The sequence below is a fragment of the Somniosus microcephalus genome, chromosome 6 (genome assembly GCF_052327205.1).
Source record: "Somniosus microcephalus isolate GS21.2 chromosome 6, FLI_Smic_1.0, whole genome shotgun sequence".
Taxonomy (NCBI): Eukaryota; Metazoa; Chordata; class Chondrichthyes; order Squaliformes; family Somniosidae; genus Somniosus; species Somniosus microcephalus.
Window position 1 is genome coordinate 64,229,444 of NC_140992.1, and position 17,176 is coordinate 64,246,619.

Consider the following 17,176-nt stretch of genomic DNA (forward strand, 5'->3'; position numbering starts at 1 on the left):
CGAGAGGCTGGTGGTCAGTTAACAGTGTAAACTGTTGACCATACAAGTAGTGGTTGAATTCCTTGACTCCCCACACAAGACTGAGGGCCTCTCGGTCAATCTGTGCATAATTGCGTTCAGCTGTAGTCAATGATCTTGAGGCAAAGGCTATTGGTCTTTCTGAGCCGTCTGGGAACTTATGTAACAACAAGGCACCAATGCCATGGGGTGTAGCATCACATGCCAGTCAAATAGGTAAGGATGGGTCAAAGTGAGCTAGCACCTCTTCTGAAGTAATGAGTCTTTTACTCTCTTGAAAAGCTTGTTCACAGCTGTCACTCCACTTCCATTGTGACCCTATCTGTAGCAGGGCATTTAGTGGATGTAACACTGTGGATAGGTTGGGCAAGAACTTGTGATACTAGTTCACCAGTCCAAGATATGATCTCAACTGAGACACATTTTCAGGTGTTGGTGCATTAATCACAGCTTCAATTTTGTCTGGAGACTTGTGTAAACCGTCCTTGTCAATCACATGTCCACAGTATGAGATTTCCTTTTTGAAAAACTCACACTTGCTTCGGTTCGTTCGGAGCCCATACTCCCGTAACCTGATGAGTACCTGTTCGAGGTTGGAAAGGTGGTCGTTGTCATTCTTGCCAGTAATGATGATGTGGAGATGCTGGTGTTGGACTGGGGTGGACAAATGTAAGAAGTCACACAACACCAGGTTATAGTCCAACAGTTTTATTTGAAATCACAAGCTTTCGGAGCGCTGCTCCTTCGTCAGGTGAAGTGGAGAGATGCATAAAGACACAGCTTATATAGTCAGAGAATAATGCCAGATGATTACAGGTAATCTTTCTAACTGCCATTTATCACACCTCGGCAGAGAGATAATCACAGCAATCAAAGGTGTGAATGGTGTCCAAACAGGTTAGTCAGGAAAACATTACATCAAAGAACAATGAGGTGGGGTCACAAGGGGTCAAATGTTGCAGATGCTGGGGTCTGTATGAAAAACAAAAACAGACAAAAAAACATTTTTTTGCTGGAAATCACATCATAAATTTCCATTTGGAGATAGGCCTGGGCCAAGTCAATCTTTGTGAAGTGTTCCCCTCTTGACAGGGAAGCAAAGATGTCCTGAATGCGAGGCAATGGGTACTGTACTGTGTGGAGTTCTGGGTTAACAGTCACTTTAAAGTCTCCGCAGATGCGCACTTTTCTTGGTTTTCCTGATTTTGTGCTGGAGGTTTTCTTCATCACTGGAACTATAGGTGTGGCCCATTCACTCCAATCCACCTTGGACAGGACCCCTAACTGCTTCAAGTTCTCCAGCTCTGCTTCTACTGAAGGGCGAATTGCATAAGGCACTGGTCTGGCCTTGTGGAACTTTGGATTTGCGTTCTCCTCAATCTTAATTTTTGCTTTCATGCCCTTCAGTGTTCCTATTCCCTTCTTGAACACTTCCTGAGAGTCAGAGAGTATTTGTGACAGTCTCTCAGGAGTGGCGTTACTGTCCTCCTTTGCTGACACAAACAGTGCTTGGATGGTGTGCCAATCCAACTGTATTTTCCTGAACCATTCGCGTCCCAGCAATGGTGGTCCTCCATTTTTCAGTACATAGAGGTTCAATTGCGGTATTTTTTTTTCTTTGTATGTCACTGTCACTTTTATTTTACCTTTGGGCACACTCTTTGTCCTGTGCATGTCTTTAACAGTACTTTAGTTGGCCTTAGCGCTATGTGTGAAAACAGTCGTTTGTAGTCATGTACAGAGATCACTGTTAAAGCTGAGCCTGTGTCCAACTCCATTTTCAGCCTAACTCCTGCCACTTCTAGAGTGATCCATATTATTCTGTGATCCTCTGTCTCTTTCATACTGTGTAGTTTCAGACAAGCCAAATCCTCTTCCTCTGAGTCTGTCACTTTTTAAAAAATCTGAACCTTCTTGTATCTTTCTTTGAAAGGTTTCTTGTTTTCAGTCACTTGATGTACCTTCTTGTTACTCTGTATTGTATCAGTTTTCTGCTTCTTATTTGCTTTGCAGACTCTTTCAATGTGCCCTCGTCTGCCACATTGTCTGCAGTCTTTGTCTTTAAACCAAGTCATTGTGGTCATGTGACATTTTGCCACAGCGATAACACTTCTTTTCTTGTTTCAGTGACATTTTATTAGTTGAATATTCCAGGGATTTTTGTTGAATTTCTAAAGCGCCACATGCTGCTGCTTCCATTGATATTGCAATACTCAGAGCCTTCTCCAATGTGAGGTCTTTTTCAGACAGGAGCTTCTTTTGTGTGCTTTCATTTTGCATGCCACACACAAATCTGTCCCTCAATGCGTCTGATAAGCCCACTCCAAATTGGCAATGTTCTGATAATTTGCGCAACTTTGCCAAATATTCAGAAATGCTTTCATTTTTGCTCTGGTTCCATTTATGGAATTTAAATCTTTCAGCTATGAGCAGTGGTTTGGGGCTTAAATGGTCTTGGAGTGTGTCCACTATTTGTTTGAATGTTTTGTTTGCTGGCTTTTCAGGGGTTAATAAACTACATAGCAGCCCATATGTCTTTGCGCCCATAACACTCAGCAAAACAGTGGCTTTCTTTTCTACCTCACAGTACAACTCCACTTTTTCAATGTAAGTTGCCCAGTCTTCAATGCTGCTATCAAATGCTGCAATAGTGCCAATCATCGGCATTTTTTTTCCAAACCCGTTTTTCTTTACTAGTTAGCTAGCGTCATGCAAGTCACTGTGCACCTTTCACTTGACTTACATATCCGCTGCCTAGCTTAGCAAGCGTACTCCGTTTTTTCTGCCTTCTCGCTCCTTTCTTCCAAGTTTCGGTGTCCTCTGGATGCGATGCCGGAATAGGAAGACATAGGTTCATAATTCTCATCGCCAATTTGTTGTGTTTGTACCTGTTGTGTATGTACCTTTAAGAGAGAACTGCTTTTATACTGTAGTAAAGGCAGTGACCACACCTGTATATAAAGCCGTAGCAGGCTTCCGTACTTTCAGTTCCAGCATACCCTCTGTTCAGTAAACACCTGTTATTACCGTTCTCCTGCAGTCCGTGTGTTATTGATACGCGGACACTACAGTGGCGACGAGCAGGTTCAAACTCACCTGCAGTACTGCATCACCTCACGGGGATCCATCCCTGAAAAGAAGCTTCTTGGAGGTCAAAGCCAGAGCAACGGGCGTCGACCGTGGGCAACCGCCCAGTGATCCATCGGAGTTCAGAGAATCGCAGGGGAAGCTGTGGACAGCTGGGCTTGGTTCTCCAGTCAAGGTGTCCCAGCAAATCGGGCTGGTAGCAGGTAGTGCACTGACCCTTCCCGGACTGCGGCGGGCTAGAGCTCGATCGAGCGGCTCTGCAAGGGGGCCAAGCAGCGTCGTCAGGAAGAAAAAGACAGAGAGAGGGTGGAGCGCACAGGGCGCGGCCGGTGCTCAAGGGTCGGGCAGCGTTAAAGAAAATAAAAAAGGGGAAGGAAAAGAGACGCGCAGTGGACAGCGTCGAAGGAGAATAAAACTAAGAAAATTAATTAACAAAAGAGAGACGCGCAGAAAGCCGCGGGCCGCCGCCATTACTAGTTAGAATGCTAGGAGCAGCATTGGCAGCAGGGGGAAGAAGGAAAAGCGCGGGAGGCGCCATTTTAAACCACCCAAGATGCCGAAGAGTGGCAGCATCACTGCTTTTGACAACGAAATAGAAGACTGGACCACGTATGTGGAAAGAATTGAAGTGTACTGCAAGGCAAATGAGGTGGCCGATGAAAAGAAGGCGTCGGTATTACTGAATTTGATGGGCGCGAGAACGTACGGCGTATTGCGGAATTTAATTACCCCAGCTAAACCAATGGAGAAAAGCTTTGAAGAGATTGTCAATATCTTACAGGAACATCTAAACCCTACACCACTGCTGATAGCAGAAAGATTCAAGTTCCATAAAAGAAACCAGCACAAAGACGAGAGTAATGCTGACTATCTTACGGAACTATGCAAGTTATCAAAACACTGCCAGTTCGGAGCAGGACTGGCAGATACCTTAAGGGATAAGTTTGTCTGTGGGCTCCAGAGTGAAGGAACCCAGAAACGACTACTTTCGGAAAAGGACCTTACGCTAGAAAAGGCTTTCAGCGTTGCAGTATCCTACGAAGCAGCAGCACGGGGAGCTGCGGAAATACAACAGAAACCGCAAGAATATAGCACCAATGAAATGGCATATGGAGCAGAAAAGTGCTATCGCTGCGGCAGAACAACCCATGACCAGAAGGATTGCTGGTTTAAGGACAAAGTATGCAGGCAATGTGGAAAAGTGGGACACATAGCACGAGTCTGCAGGTCGGGAAAGAAAACCAACACTAAAAGAACTACGAAGGAAAAGTACAAGAAAGTACAAAAGATGATGGACAGTAGTTCAGAAGATCAGAAGAGTGATAATGACTCCGGGAGCAGGAGACTAAGTTGTCTAAAGTTACACAACGTGATCGCAAAGGAGGATCACCGAACCATTTGGGTCACCCTCATGATAGCAGGGTCCCAAGTAAAGATGGAACTGGACACAGGATCAGCCCTAACAGTCATGAATCGACGAGACTACGAGCGGCTATTCTCACACATACCCTTGAAGGACACGTCCATTGTCTTGAAGACATATACGGGGCAAAAAGTCTACCCCAGAGGAAAAATAAGGGTTCCCGTTAAATACAACGGCAAGGAAACACAGAAACTGTATCTATATATACTACAAGATGGAGGACCACCATTATTGGGACGTGAATGGATCCGAAAAATACAATTGGATTGGCATTCCATTCAGGCGCAACCGACTGGTATTCGGGGTAGCATCAGCTCCGGCTATTTGGCAGAGGGCGATGGAACAAGTCCTGCAAGGGATCCCGGGGACCCAGTGTTATTTGGACGACATCCTGGTTACGGGCGAAAATGACAGTGAACACCTTGCCAACCTGGAGCAGGTGCTCACTAGACTACAAGAATATGGGCTACGAGCCAACCGCCCCAAATGCGAGTTTTTCAGGAAACAAATCTCGTATTGTGGCCAAGTGATTGATGAAGAGGGGTTACATAAGTCCCCAGACAAGATTGAGGCAGTAGTCAAGGCTCCAGCACCGGAAAATGTGTCACAACTGAGGTCGTTCCTCGGGTTGGTGAACTACTACCATAAGTTCTTGCCAAATTTGTCTACAATTCTGCACCCACTGAACGCTCTGCTGCAAACTGGAGTAACATGGAAATGGAGTGATGAGTGTAAGCGTGCCTTTCAGAAATGTAAATGCCTAATCACTTCAAAAGAAGTGTTGGCCCACTACAATCCAACACTACCGATTCGGTTGGCATGTGATGCGTCTCCCTACAGCATTGGAGTGGTGCTGTCGCACAAATTCCTTGACGGTTCAGAGAGGCCAATAGCCTTTGCGTCACGCTCGTTAACCTCAGCCAAGCGTAACTATGCCCAGATTGACAGGGAGGCCCTCAGCCTGGTGTGGGGGGTGAAGAAGTTCAATCACTATCTGCACGGGCAGAAATTCACCTTACTGACTGATCACCAGCCTCTTGTCTCCATTTTTAACCCAAAGAAGGGCGTTCCGGTGATGACGGCGCAACGGCTGCAAAGATGGTCCCTTTTTCTAGGGGCACATCAATACGACATAGAGTATAAGGGCACGAAACAGCATGGAAACGCTGATGGGCTGTCGCGCCTGCCGCTGCCTACGGTGGAGGAAGGACCTGCAGTGGACCCTGTTGAGATATTCCATTCGACCATAGTCGAATGTCTACCTGTTACAAACTCAAGTATAGAGAAGGAAACCCGAAATGACCCGACACTCTCTCGGGTCTATGATTTGATGGTGAAGGGATGGCCAGCACATGGCGACTCACTGTTGCCAGCATTCTCGCCAAGGAGAGAACAGCTGTCAGTGTGCCGGGGGACCTTGATGTGTGGTTCCCGAGTGGTAATTCCACCCAAGTTGAGAGATAGAGTGCTCAATGAGCTTCATGAGGGTCATCTGGGAGAGGTAAAAATGAAGAGCCTAGCCAGGGCGTTTGTGTGGTGGCCGGGAATCGATAAAGAAATTGAGGAAATGACCAAGAGATGCACAGGATGCCAGAAAGTCCAAAACACTCCACCACAGACCCCGCTACATCCATGGGAGTGGCCCTCATCTCCATGGCAACGGGTACACATTGATTTTGCTGGTCCATTTATGGACTCAATGTTTTTAATTGCCGTGGATGCACATTCAAAATGGCCAGAGGTCATCAAAATGTCCTCCACCACCACGGAGAAAACTATTGCAGTCCTACGGACCATCTTCACCAGGAATGGCTTGCCAGAACAGATTTGCTCCAACAATGGACCACAGTTTGTGTCCGAGGATTTCCAGAGGTTTTTGAGGAATAATGGGGTAAAGCATTACACATCCGCCCCATATCATCCAGCCACAAATGGATTGGCTGAGAGGTTTGTTCAAACCTTTAAAAAAGCAATAAAGGCGATGTATAACGACAACATACCACTGCAACACAAGATGGATAATTTCTTGTTTGCTTACCGGAATGTGACACATGCAGTCACCAACCAAGCTCCAGCCATGATGTTCTTTAACCGAAGGTTAAGATGTCACCTGGATTTGCTCAAACCAAACATAAGACGAGATGTTGAGAATAAGCAATTCCAGCACATCAATGAGAAGCCAACCAGGAGCTTCAAGATAGGGCAACCAGTCTTGGCCCGCGACTACCGAACAGAAAAATGGCAGCCAGGAACGATATGCACACGGCAGGGACCACTAATGTACACAGTGGACGTTGGAGAGAGCATCGTGAGACGCCATGCTGACCAGATTCTAGAGTCACAGGAACAAGTCAAACCCATACCACTAGCATGCACACCTGGTGATGAACCCGAAGTACAGATTGCGTCTACCTCAGAATCAGTGGTATTGGAAGCTGACGAACCAACCAATGACAATGAGCCAGAATCGACTCTGCCGCAAGAACAGGATACTCGAGAAAGGCGCTATCCAGACAGGATCAGGAAGCCTCCTCAAAGACTGAATTTATAAATGATTACTTTCAGCTGATGTATATAGTACAAAGAAAATTGTAATTGTAATTAGTTATTATTTAATTGTTAAATGAATGTTATGTACTGTTTATCTAAAAGCGGAGGAATTGTTGTGTATGTACCTTTAAGAGAGAACTGCTTTTATACTGTAGTACCGGCAGTGACCACACCTGTATATAAAGCCGTAGCAGGCTTCTGTACTTTCAGTTCCAGCATACCCTCTGTTCAGTAAACACCTGTTATTACCGTTCTCCTGCAGTCCGTGTGTTATTGATACGTGGACACTACAGTACCGCTATACACAACTACATAAAATAATAAAGCAGCAGAGACTGAGAGTAACTTCAAGTGATCTTTACTGGTTAACTGGAACTTCGGCACTGACTGTACAAATCGATACGCGTCTGTTATATATGCTCGCAGCTAAGGATGTACATCCGTAAAACAAAGTAGTCCCTTCAATGTTGTATACATTACAATTACTGTTGTTTTATTTATTATTACTGTATTTCTATTAGTATTTTTATCATTGCTATGCCATATTTATTCCAATGTTGGGAGGACTCGTAAAAATCAACATTTCATTGTGCACTACACACGTTTGCTGCATATATGACAAATAAAATTGAATTATTATTATTATTATTCAGAAAATTCTCTGCGGCCTTCACCTAAAAAGAGTAAGTGCTGTGCTACTTCACCTTATTGAGTACCTTATTGGAGTCAGCAGGAGAAAGAGCATGCTTGGTCATGGGCATCTTGCTAGGGGTCCTCCTTGGTCTGGATGAGGAATGGGAAGAGGATATGAGGCCAGATGAAGCAGCACCAGTTGCTGCGGGAGCGAGGGACAGGAAGCCAAGGAGGGCGAGGTGGTGTCCTTCCTCCCCTGCGGATACAGGACATCCATCCGCCTCTGAACCTCCTCCACCAGGACCTACAATGCCACATCGGATAACCTGTGCTCCCTCTCCTTCGGTAACTGAGCCAACTTCAAACCTGCCACTGTGTGCCAGCCAGAGCACTTCACACCTTCAATGGAAGTGGGTGCGAGGACCCCACATATACTGCTCCACGAAAATGGCATCTAATCAGCACTTGAGTGCTAAACATGCAGGTTTCTGGTCAGCACCTGCAGGCATGTTCAAATCACAATAATCATCAATTAGCCTGAAAATTGCATGTTAAATCCAGACTTTCAAACAGACGTTTCTGATTAACATAACACGCATTTAGCGCCTGTTTTCATCCTTCGGCCAAAATAACCCCCAGAGTGTCTTATCCTTTTAAGTTGATTTAACTGGCAGCTCCACTGGCCAAGCCCTGCACAAAGAAAAGTTTGGAGGTCAAGCGCTAAACCTCCTCTCCAGAGTGGGAACAATAGCAACTGGGAAAAAAATGTTCTTGGTGCGTTGGTAAGTTTTGCAGAGAGAGGTATATAAGGGCCTAGTTCTCTCTACCTTAAGAAGAGAGCTGACTGGGCTCAGAGAAAGCTTTGGTCCAATTCAGTGATAGGGTTGGCCAAAAGACAATGGCCTAGAAATTCAGTTGGTTGCGTCAGCCGTTAGCGCCTTAAGAGAAGTGAATTTCGGGCGCTATGCGTGTAGCGTCCGGGCGCCTCACCCCAAATTAAGTACACATTTAGCGCCGGCGCAAAGTTTAGCGCGCGCAGAAAATGACATCATATCCTCGTGCAATGCCCTTTGCGCGCCCCGATCCAGAACTTCAGTGGGACCGCCGCATTGTGCAGCCGGCGGCCCGCACGCTTGTTTAGTGGAACGCAACAGAGCCGACGCGGGACCCGGGGAGTGTAAATTAAAGGTCACTTACCCTGCACTATAAAGGGCAGCCATTTTGCAGCAAACACTCTTGTGCAACGGATTTCTGGAGAGAGACCAAGGAAGACAGCTTTCTGGTTTGGGCCCACACTAGCTCAGGTATTTTTGGCTTCAGGCCAGAGCGTTGCAAGTGGCCTCTTGGATATTTGACTGTTTGGCAGCATATTATGTGTAAAGTCTGTGGGTTGTGCAGTTAATAAATACACAGACTTCAGAAGTAACAAACAAACAGGTCTTTACTATTCGAAGGTCCGGGCGAATCTGCCCCAGCAATCATGCCACAACACTTATATACTGGTGTGGTCACTATCGGTATTACAGTATACAGAAGCCAAACAAATAGTGCCACCCGAAAGTAGTCCTCTTAAAGGTGAACGGTTACATTCAATAGTTCCCTTAAAGGTAGACGGGTACATACACTACAATCCTCCCTTTTTAGCTTATTACTTACTAAGTCCATAGTGAACATACATTCTAACATATATACAGGTTTATGTAAGACAGTTCATAGATTCAGTCTTTCCGGGGGTTTCCGGATTCTGTCAGGATAACGCCGCAGTGGTGTCGTCATTTCAGGCGGGCTAGGAGGTGCTTCTGGCAAGGTCGATTCGGCTTGAAAAGCCGTGTCAGGTTCAGCTGACTCCAGTATCACTAGATCGGAAGTAGGTGTTCTGGGTATCTCAGTTTCAACATTACCCGGATAAGGTGGTGAAGTCGGTGGCCCATTTGTGGTGGACCCTATGATTTGGTCAACATGGCGCCTTATTATATTGTCTCCAATGTCCACGGTGTACATCAATGGCCCCAGCCTTTTCCCAATAGTTCCAGGCTGCCATTTCTCAGTACGGTAGTCCCGGGCCAAAACTCGTTGACCGATCTGGAAAGATCTAGTGACCCTGTCGTTCATGCCCTGGAATTGCCGGTTCTCTACGTCTCTTCTGACGTTTGGTTTTAGTAAATCCAGCCGGCATCTTAGGCGTCTATTACAGAACATCATTGCGGGAGTTTGATTTGTGACCGCATGTGTCGCATTTCGGTATGCCAACAAAAAGCTATCCACCTTATGTTGCAGACCTATATTTTCATTACTCATGGCCTTTACGGCCTTCTTGAAGGTCTGGACAAACCTTTCAGCCAATCCATTGGAGGCGGGATGGTATGGGGCTGACGTGTAATGTTTAACCCCATTGCTCTTTAAGAATTTCTTGAATTCTTCGGACACAAATTGTGGTCCATTATCAGAACAGATCTGTTCCGGCAGGCCATTCCGAGCAAACATAGTCCTTAACACTGCGATGGTTTTTTCCGTCGTGGTGGTGGTCATCTTAATTACTTCCGGCCACTTGGAGTGGGCATCCACCGCTATTAGAAACATCGAGTCCATAAATGGACCAGCAAAGTCGATGTGTACTCTTTGCCAAGGCGATGAGGGCCACTCCCATGGATGCAGAGGAGCCTGGGGTGGCGCGTTCTGAACCCTCTGACATCCTAGGCAGTTCTTCGTGATCTCCTCTATGTCTCCATCAATGCCTGGCCACCACACAAATGCTCTTGCTAGATTTTTCATCTTTACTCCCCCCAGATGTCCTTCGCGCAGCTCCTTTAGCACCTTCTTTTGGAGTTTGGGTGGAATCACCACTCTAGATCCACACATCAGGGTTCCTCGACACACAGACAGTTGTTCTTTCCTCTGTGCAAATGCTTGCAGTGTTGGGTCGCTCTGTGCTGGCCATCCCTCCACCGTTACATCATAGACTCGTGAAAGAGTCGGGTCATTCCTTGTCTCATTCTCAATCATTGAGTTTGTTATCGGTAGACACTCCACTATGGATGAGTGGAACAACTCTACTGGGTCCACTATACTCGCTTCTTCGACCATCGGCAATGGCAAGCGTGACAACCCATCAGCATTTCCATGCTGTTTAGACCTTTTATACTCAATTTCGTATTGGTGTGCCCCAAGTAACACGGACCACCTTTGTAACCTTTGTGCTGTCATGGTGGAAACGGCCTTATTTGGGTTGAATATGGACACCAACGGCTGGTGGTCTGTCAACAATGTGAACTTTTTACATTGTAGGTAATGGTTGAATTTCTTCACGCCCCACACAAGACTGAGGGCCTCCCTATCTATTTGGGCGTAATTTCGCTCCGTGGGTGTCAATGATCGGGACGCGAAAGCCACTGGCCTTTCCGAGCCATTTGGTAGCCTGTGCGAGGGTACTGCCCCAATTCCGTACGGGGAAGCATCGCAAGCTAGACGAAGGGGTAATGCTGGGTTGAAATGAGCCAACACTTCTTCAGAGGTAATCAACTCCTTGCTCCTGCGAAAAGCCTTTTTGCATTCTTCACTCCACTTCCATGGTGTTTCTTTCCACAACAGGTCATTCAGCGGATGCAGTACCGTGGATAAATTCGGCAGAAACTTGTGATAGTAATTAATCAACCCCAAGAATGATCTTAACTGAGATACGTTTCCTGGAGCGGGGGCCTTCACAACCGCTTCAATCTTTTCGGGTGACTTATGCAGTCCCTCTCGGTCAATGACATGACCGCAGTATGAGATCCGTTTTTGGAAGAACTCACACTTCTTGCGATTAACCCGAAGGCCATACTCCTTCAACCTGGTGAGTACCAGTTTCAAATTCGTGAGGTGTTCTTCCTCATCTTTTCCCGTGATTAAAATGTCATCTAAGTAGCACTGCGTGCTTGGAATTCCTTGTAACACCTGTTCCATGGCCCTCTGCCAAATTGCTGGCGCCGAAGCTACCCCAAAGACCAGTCTATTGTAGCGATACAAGCCTCTGTGAGTGTTGATGGTGAGGTACTGGCGTGACTCTTCCTCGACCTCCATCTGTAGATATGCTTGAGCCAGATCTATTTTCGTGAAATGTTTCCCTCCAGCCAACGAAGCAAAGATATCTTCAATCCGCGGAAGCGGGTATTGTACCGTGTGAAGCACCGGATTCACAGTAATCTTGAAATCTCCGCAGATACGGACCTTCCCCGGTCCCCCTGGCTTATTACTCGGTGAGGACTTCATGACGGGAACAATGGGCGTGGCCCACTCACTCCAGTCCACTTTTGACAGAACCCCTGATCGTTCAAGTTCTTCCAGTTCTGCCTCCACAGCTGGTCGTATTGCGTAAGGTACTGATCTGGCCTTAAAAAACTTTGGGCTTGCATTTTCTGCAATCTTAACCTTTGCTTTAATCCCTCGCAGTGTTCCCAGTCCCTGCTGGAATACCTCCTTAGCTTCGTCCAATATTCTGGACAACCGTTCAGGTTTGACATCCTCTTTTTCGGAATCCACCGTCATGGTGTTTAGTGACTGCCAGTCCAATTTTATTTTTCGGATCCACTCCCGTCCCAGAAGTGGTGGTCCTCCCTCAGGCAATACATACAGGTCCAACCGGTGATGATCTTTATCCTTGTATCTCACCTTGACTTCTATCATGCCGATGGGGAATACCTTGTGCCCCGTGTATGTCTGTAGTACTAGTTCCGTATCCCGTAGTGGAATATGCTTGAAAAATTTCTTATAGTCATGCTTATTCATGACCATCAACGCCGATCCGGTGTCCACTTCCATTTTTACTTGGACCTTTGCAATCTGTAGCGTTATCCAGATAGTTTGTCGGTCAGCTTCATTGCTCACGTTGTGAATTCTCAGACTGTCCAGTCCTTTGCATTTGGAGTGTGAGACCGACTTCTGTTCCCTCAGGCTCTTCTTAGTCACCTCTTGTACCTTCCCGTACCATTTTTGTGGTGACTTCTTATTGTTGTACGTTGCTCCTGACCGGCATACCTTAGCTATGTGCCCGATCTTGCCACATTTCCTGCATTCTTGGTTTTTACCCCAGCATTGATTCTGGTCGTGTGTTGTCTTCCCACAACGGTAGCATTTTGTTGTGCTCGAAGTAATTTGGTCCACCCCTAGTGCCGCCGCCTTTAGCTGCATTTCCGCCGTTCCTTTCGCTGCGGCTTCATGCGATGCAGCTATGAGGACAGCCCTGTCCAGTGTGAGGTCATTTTCTTCCAGTAGTCGCTTCTGCGTTCCTTCTTTGGACAATCCGCATACGAACTTGTCCCGCAGTGCCTCTGTCAGATTCCCTCCAAACTGGCAGTATTTCGCTATCCTATGCAGTTCGACCAAGTATTCCGCATTGCTTTCGTCTTTCCTCTGCGTTCTTGCGTAGAATTTGAATCGTTCAGCCAGCATCAACGGTGTGGGGTTCAAGTGATCCTTCAGCACTGCTACAATATCATCGAAAGTCTGATCTGCCGGTTTAGCTGGTGAGAGAAGATTCTTCAACACCCCGAATGTTTTCGCACCCATCATGTTAAGTAAGGTTAAAGCTTTTTCCTCCATAGCTATTTTGTTAGCCTTACAATGTATCTCAATACGTTCTACGTACGTGGCCCAGTCTTCTAACTCCGAATTGAACTCGTTGATGTCCGCCCGCTTAGGCATCTTTCTTTCCTTGGGTACAACACAAGTATTTCTTCAAGTATTCTTATTTATTTGTTTATTTCTAAGATGGCGGTTTTCCCGCGAAAATGGCGGTTTCCCGCTCTTTCCTTCTCGCCCCGCCCACTTCAATCGTCTTCCCCGCCTAATGGCGGCTTCCCGCGTTTCTTCCCTGGTGAAAGGGGAACGCTTTCCCCACAGCGGACAGGTTCAGCCGCTGGGCTGGCTTCCGCACAGCTCCCCTTACTCGGCTCTGTCTTTTCCTCCCGCCAGCACGGCTCTACCGGCGCTGGGTACACCCCGTTAACGGAGGACAGTTCAGCCGCTGGACTGGCTCTCGCGCAGTCTCTCACCCCGTTTTCGGCTGTGTCTCTCTCTCACTCCCGCACGTTCGGATTTGCCGGCTCTGAGTACCCCGTTGGTGGAGAACAGCTCAGCCGCTGGACTGGCTCCTCGCAGTCTCTCTCTCCGCACCCGGCTCTCACCCGCACGGTTCCCGTTCGCCTCCCCAGCCCTCTCGCAGACCGGTGTTTCCCTCCCCGGCTGCGGCTGGGTTTCTCTTCCCGCGCCTACTCGCAGGCTCAGCGCTTCGTGGCTGCGGTCGCTGCCCGGATTGTTCCCGCCGATCACGGTCCGGCTGTCACCCGACGCCGTTGGACCCGACTTTTGGCCGGCACAGCTCCCCCTCGACCAAGGTCGAGTGCTCTGCCCTTATCCTCCGGATACTTCTACCCCTTCCCCTACTCACAGTCTCTTCGGCCGCCTTGTTTCTTGCTGGTCGGCTCACTCCGCACCGTGGCAGAAGGGTAGTCAGTGCCTGTTGCTGATACAGCTTTTGTTGTTAGTCTTCCTGCTTTCTGTTGTTGCAGCCTCGTGTTTTCTTTTGGTAGCACGACGAGGGCGGTTGTCTCTCTTCGACGCTCTTCGTTGCTTTTGGTAATCTTGCCGCAGGGTACGATCGGACTCGTCGCCACTGTAAAGTCTGTGGCTTGTGCAGTTAATAAATACACAGACTTCAGAAGTAACAAACAAACAGGTCTTTACTATTCGAAGGTCCGGGCGAATCTGCCCCAGCAATCATGCCACAACACTTATATACTGGTGTGGTCACTATCGGTATTACAGTATACAGAAGCCAAACAAATAGTGCCACCCGAAAGTAGTCCTCTTAAAGGTGAACGGTTACATTCAATAGTTCCCTTAAAGGTAGACGGGTACATACACTACATTATGGGGGCTGCATGGGGTGCCAATGCTGAGTTTCAGCGTCATGTCCGTAGGGCTCGCAGACGCGGTGTGAGAGGGGCAGCCCTGGCTAGACGCAGAGGGGGCAACAGGCGTCGGCAACATAGGCCTTACCCAGTCAGGCCATACCGCCAGCAGTGCACCTACCTCAACATGAGTGGCGCGAGATGTGTAAAAAGGCTGAGATTCCGAAAGGAGGTGGTTGCAGAGATCTGCCATCTGCTTCGCAGAGATCTGCGTCCAAAGCTCAGGAGCAGGACGTCTCTGTCGGTGGAGGCGAAGGTGACGGTGGCCTTGAACTTCTATGCCACCGGCTCCTTCCAATCCGCTGCTGGGGACATAGCTAACATATCCCAGTTCGCCGTGCATTGCTGCATCCGCCAGGTGACCGATGCCCTTTTCAGAAGGAGACGCCAATTCATCTCCTTCCCCATGGCCCTGGAGAGGCAGCATCAGCGTGCACTGGGATTTGCAAGATTCGCGGCCTTCCCCTTGGTGCAGGGCGCCATTGACTGTACGCATGTGGCTTTGCGGGCACCTGTGGAGCATGCCGAGGATTACCGCAACGGGAAGGGCTACCATTCCCTCAATGTGCAGCTGGTGTGTGACCACAAGCAGCGCATCCTAGCTGTCAATGCCCGCTTTCCAGGCAGCAGCCACGATGCCTTTATCCTGCGGCAGACAACTGTGCGTGACATGTTCGAGGCACAGCCTCCCCCAAGAGGATGGCTTCTCGGGGACAAAGGCTATCCTTTGTGTACCTGGCTCATGACCCCGCTCCGCGCGCCCAGGACCCCTGCTGAAGAGGCATACAACGCGAGTCATCAAGCGAGCAGGAACATAATCGAACAAACAATTGGCGTCCTCAAGCAGCGGTTCCGCTGCCTGGATCGTTCCGGCGGATCTCTGCAGTATTCCCCGGACCGAGTGTCCCAATTCGTCGTTGTTTGCTGCATGCTGCACAACCTGGCTCTCCGCAGGACTCAGGCACTGCCACCTCACATTGGACCACCACCTCAGGAGGAGGAGCAGGAGGAGCATGAGGAGGAGGAGCAGGAGGAGGAGGAGTACCATCCCAGGAGGGAGCGAGAAGGTCCAAGGGCCGTCCGTTGGCGGCTTATTGAACGTCACTTCTAAGCCCCCTGTCAGGGAATGCCTTGTGGCCATGAAGGAACATGAACGCAGCTGCTCCGCAAGCCCTCAGCCGGCGAAGGCAACAAACACTTACAGCAACAAACATGGACACTCTCTGAATAAAGAGAAATCTTTATTTTAGACCAATGAAACCCCTTCACACATGAAACCCAGAAACATTAAACGGCCCCAAAAAACAGTACATCAAATGACACTCCCACAACCTGGGGAGGAATAACTGAACATTTGTTCAAAAATGGCCTTCATCCTCGGCCTTAACCCAAAAAACATCCCCAGAAACAAAACAACCATGGCCAAAAGAAACATAGGCATCGCCATATAAAATAACACTTGGCCACACCGTCTACTTCTTGGGCTGCGAAGGCGAGACCTTGTCGAGCCTTTTGGGGCCCCTGCCCGGCCTGCTGCTCCTCCGCAAGCTCTGCCCAGTGGCTGCTGCGAGGCTGGGGAAAGGCTCCTGAGGGTTAGATGTCCTTCCGGCAGATGCCCTTGGGGGGCGGCCTAGACGGGGTTTGCCCCTCGAGGGTCCGGCTGGTGATTGGCGCAGCTGTGCCCGGCCAACATCATTCGCAGCCGCTTGCCGTTGAGGCGCCACTGGGGGAGTGGCGGTGACGGCTGGAGGAATGTGTGCAATCTGGCGGATGGTCAGCCCTGGCTGGTGATGTGCCACTCTGGCACTCGCACGGGCCCGCACTGCAGCATGCGCACCAATCTGCCGAAGGGCAGCCCGCTGTGCTGCTGCAGTGCGGCGGGTGTCCAGGCGATGCCTGGCTGACGCAGCGCGTGTGGCAGCAGTCAGTGCCCCTGTTGCCCTGGTCTGCGACCGCAACAGAGCAGCTACTGTCTGGACGGCATCACTGATCAGCCGGCCACTCACGGCATGTGAGGCCCCGAACTCGCGCACACTACTAGCCAGGGACTCGATGGCCTCAGGCATCCGTGCCACTACCCCCATCAGCTCGGTGTGCCGGCGATCCGAATCCTGGGCCATTTGATCGAGGTGGCGCACCTCCTCTGAGTTGAAGGTGGCCGGACTGGAGTCCAGACTCTCCCGCTGGGGAGCAGGGGGCCAAGCTGGCCGACCCTTGCCACGTTGCCGGCGGCGACTGGGCCCAGCAACTGCGCTCCCCTCCGATCCTTCCCCCCTTTGGAGGGAAGGCCGCGGACCAACCGCAGCCCTCCTGGGTTGCTGGACGCCACTGGTCCCAGCAGCTCCACTCCCCTCCGACACTTCCCCCAGGCTCTCCTCCAGGGAAGACGTGTCCACTACTTCGGCATCTGCAGCCGCACCTGACTGCTGCCCTGATGGTCCGCCTTCCTGTTCCTCCTCCTCCTCCTCCTCGGAGGGGCTGTCACTGGCAGCTTCAGGGAGCTCCTCGTCCCCAGCTG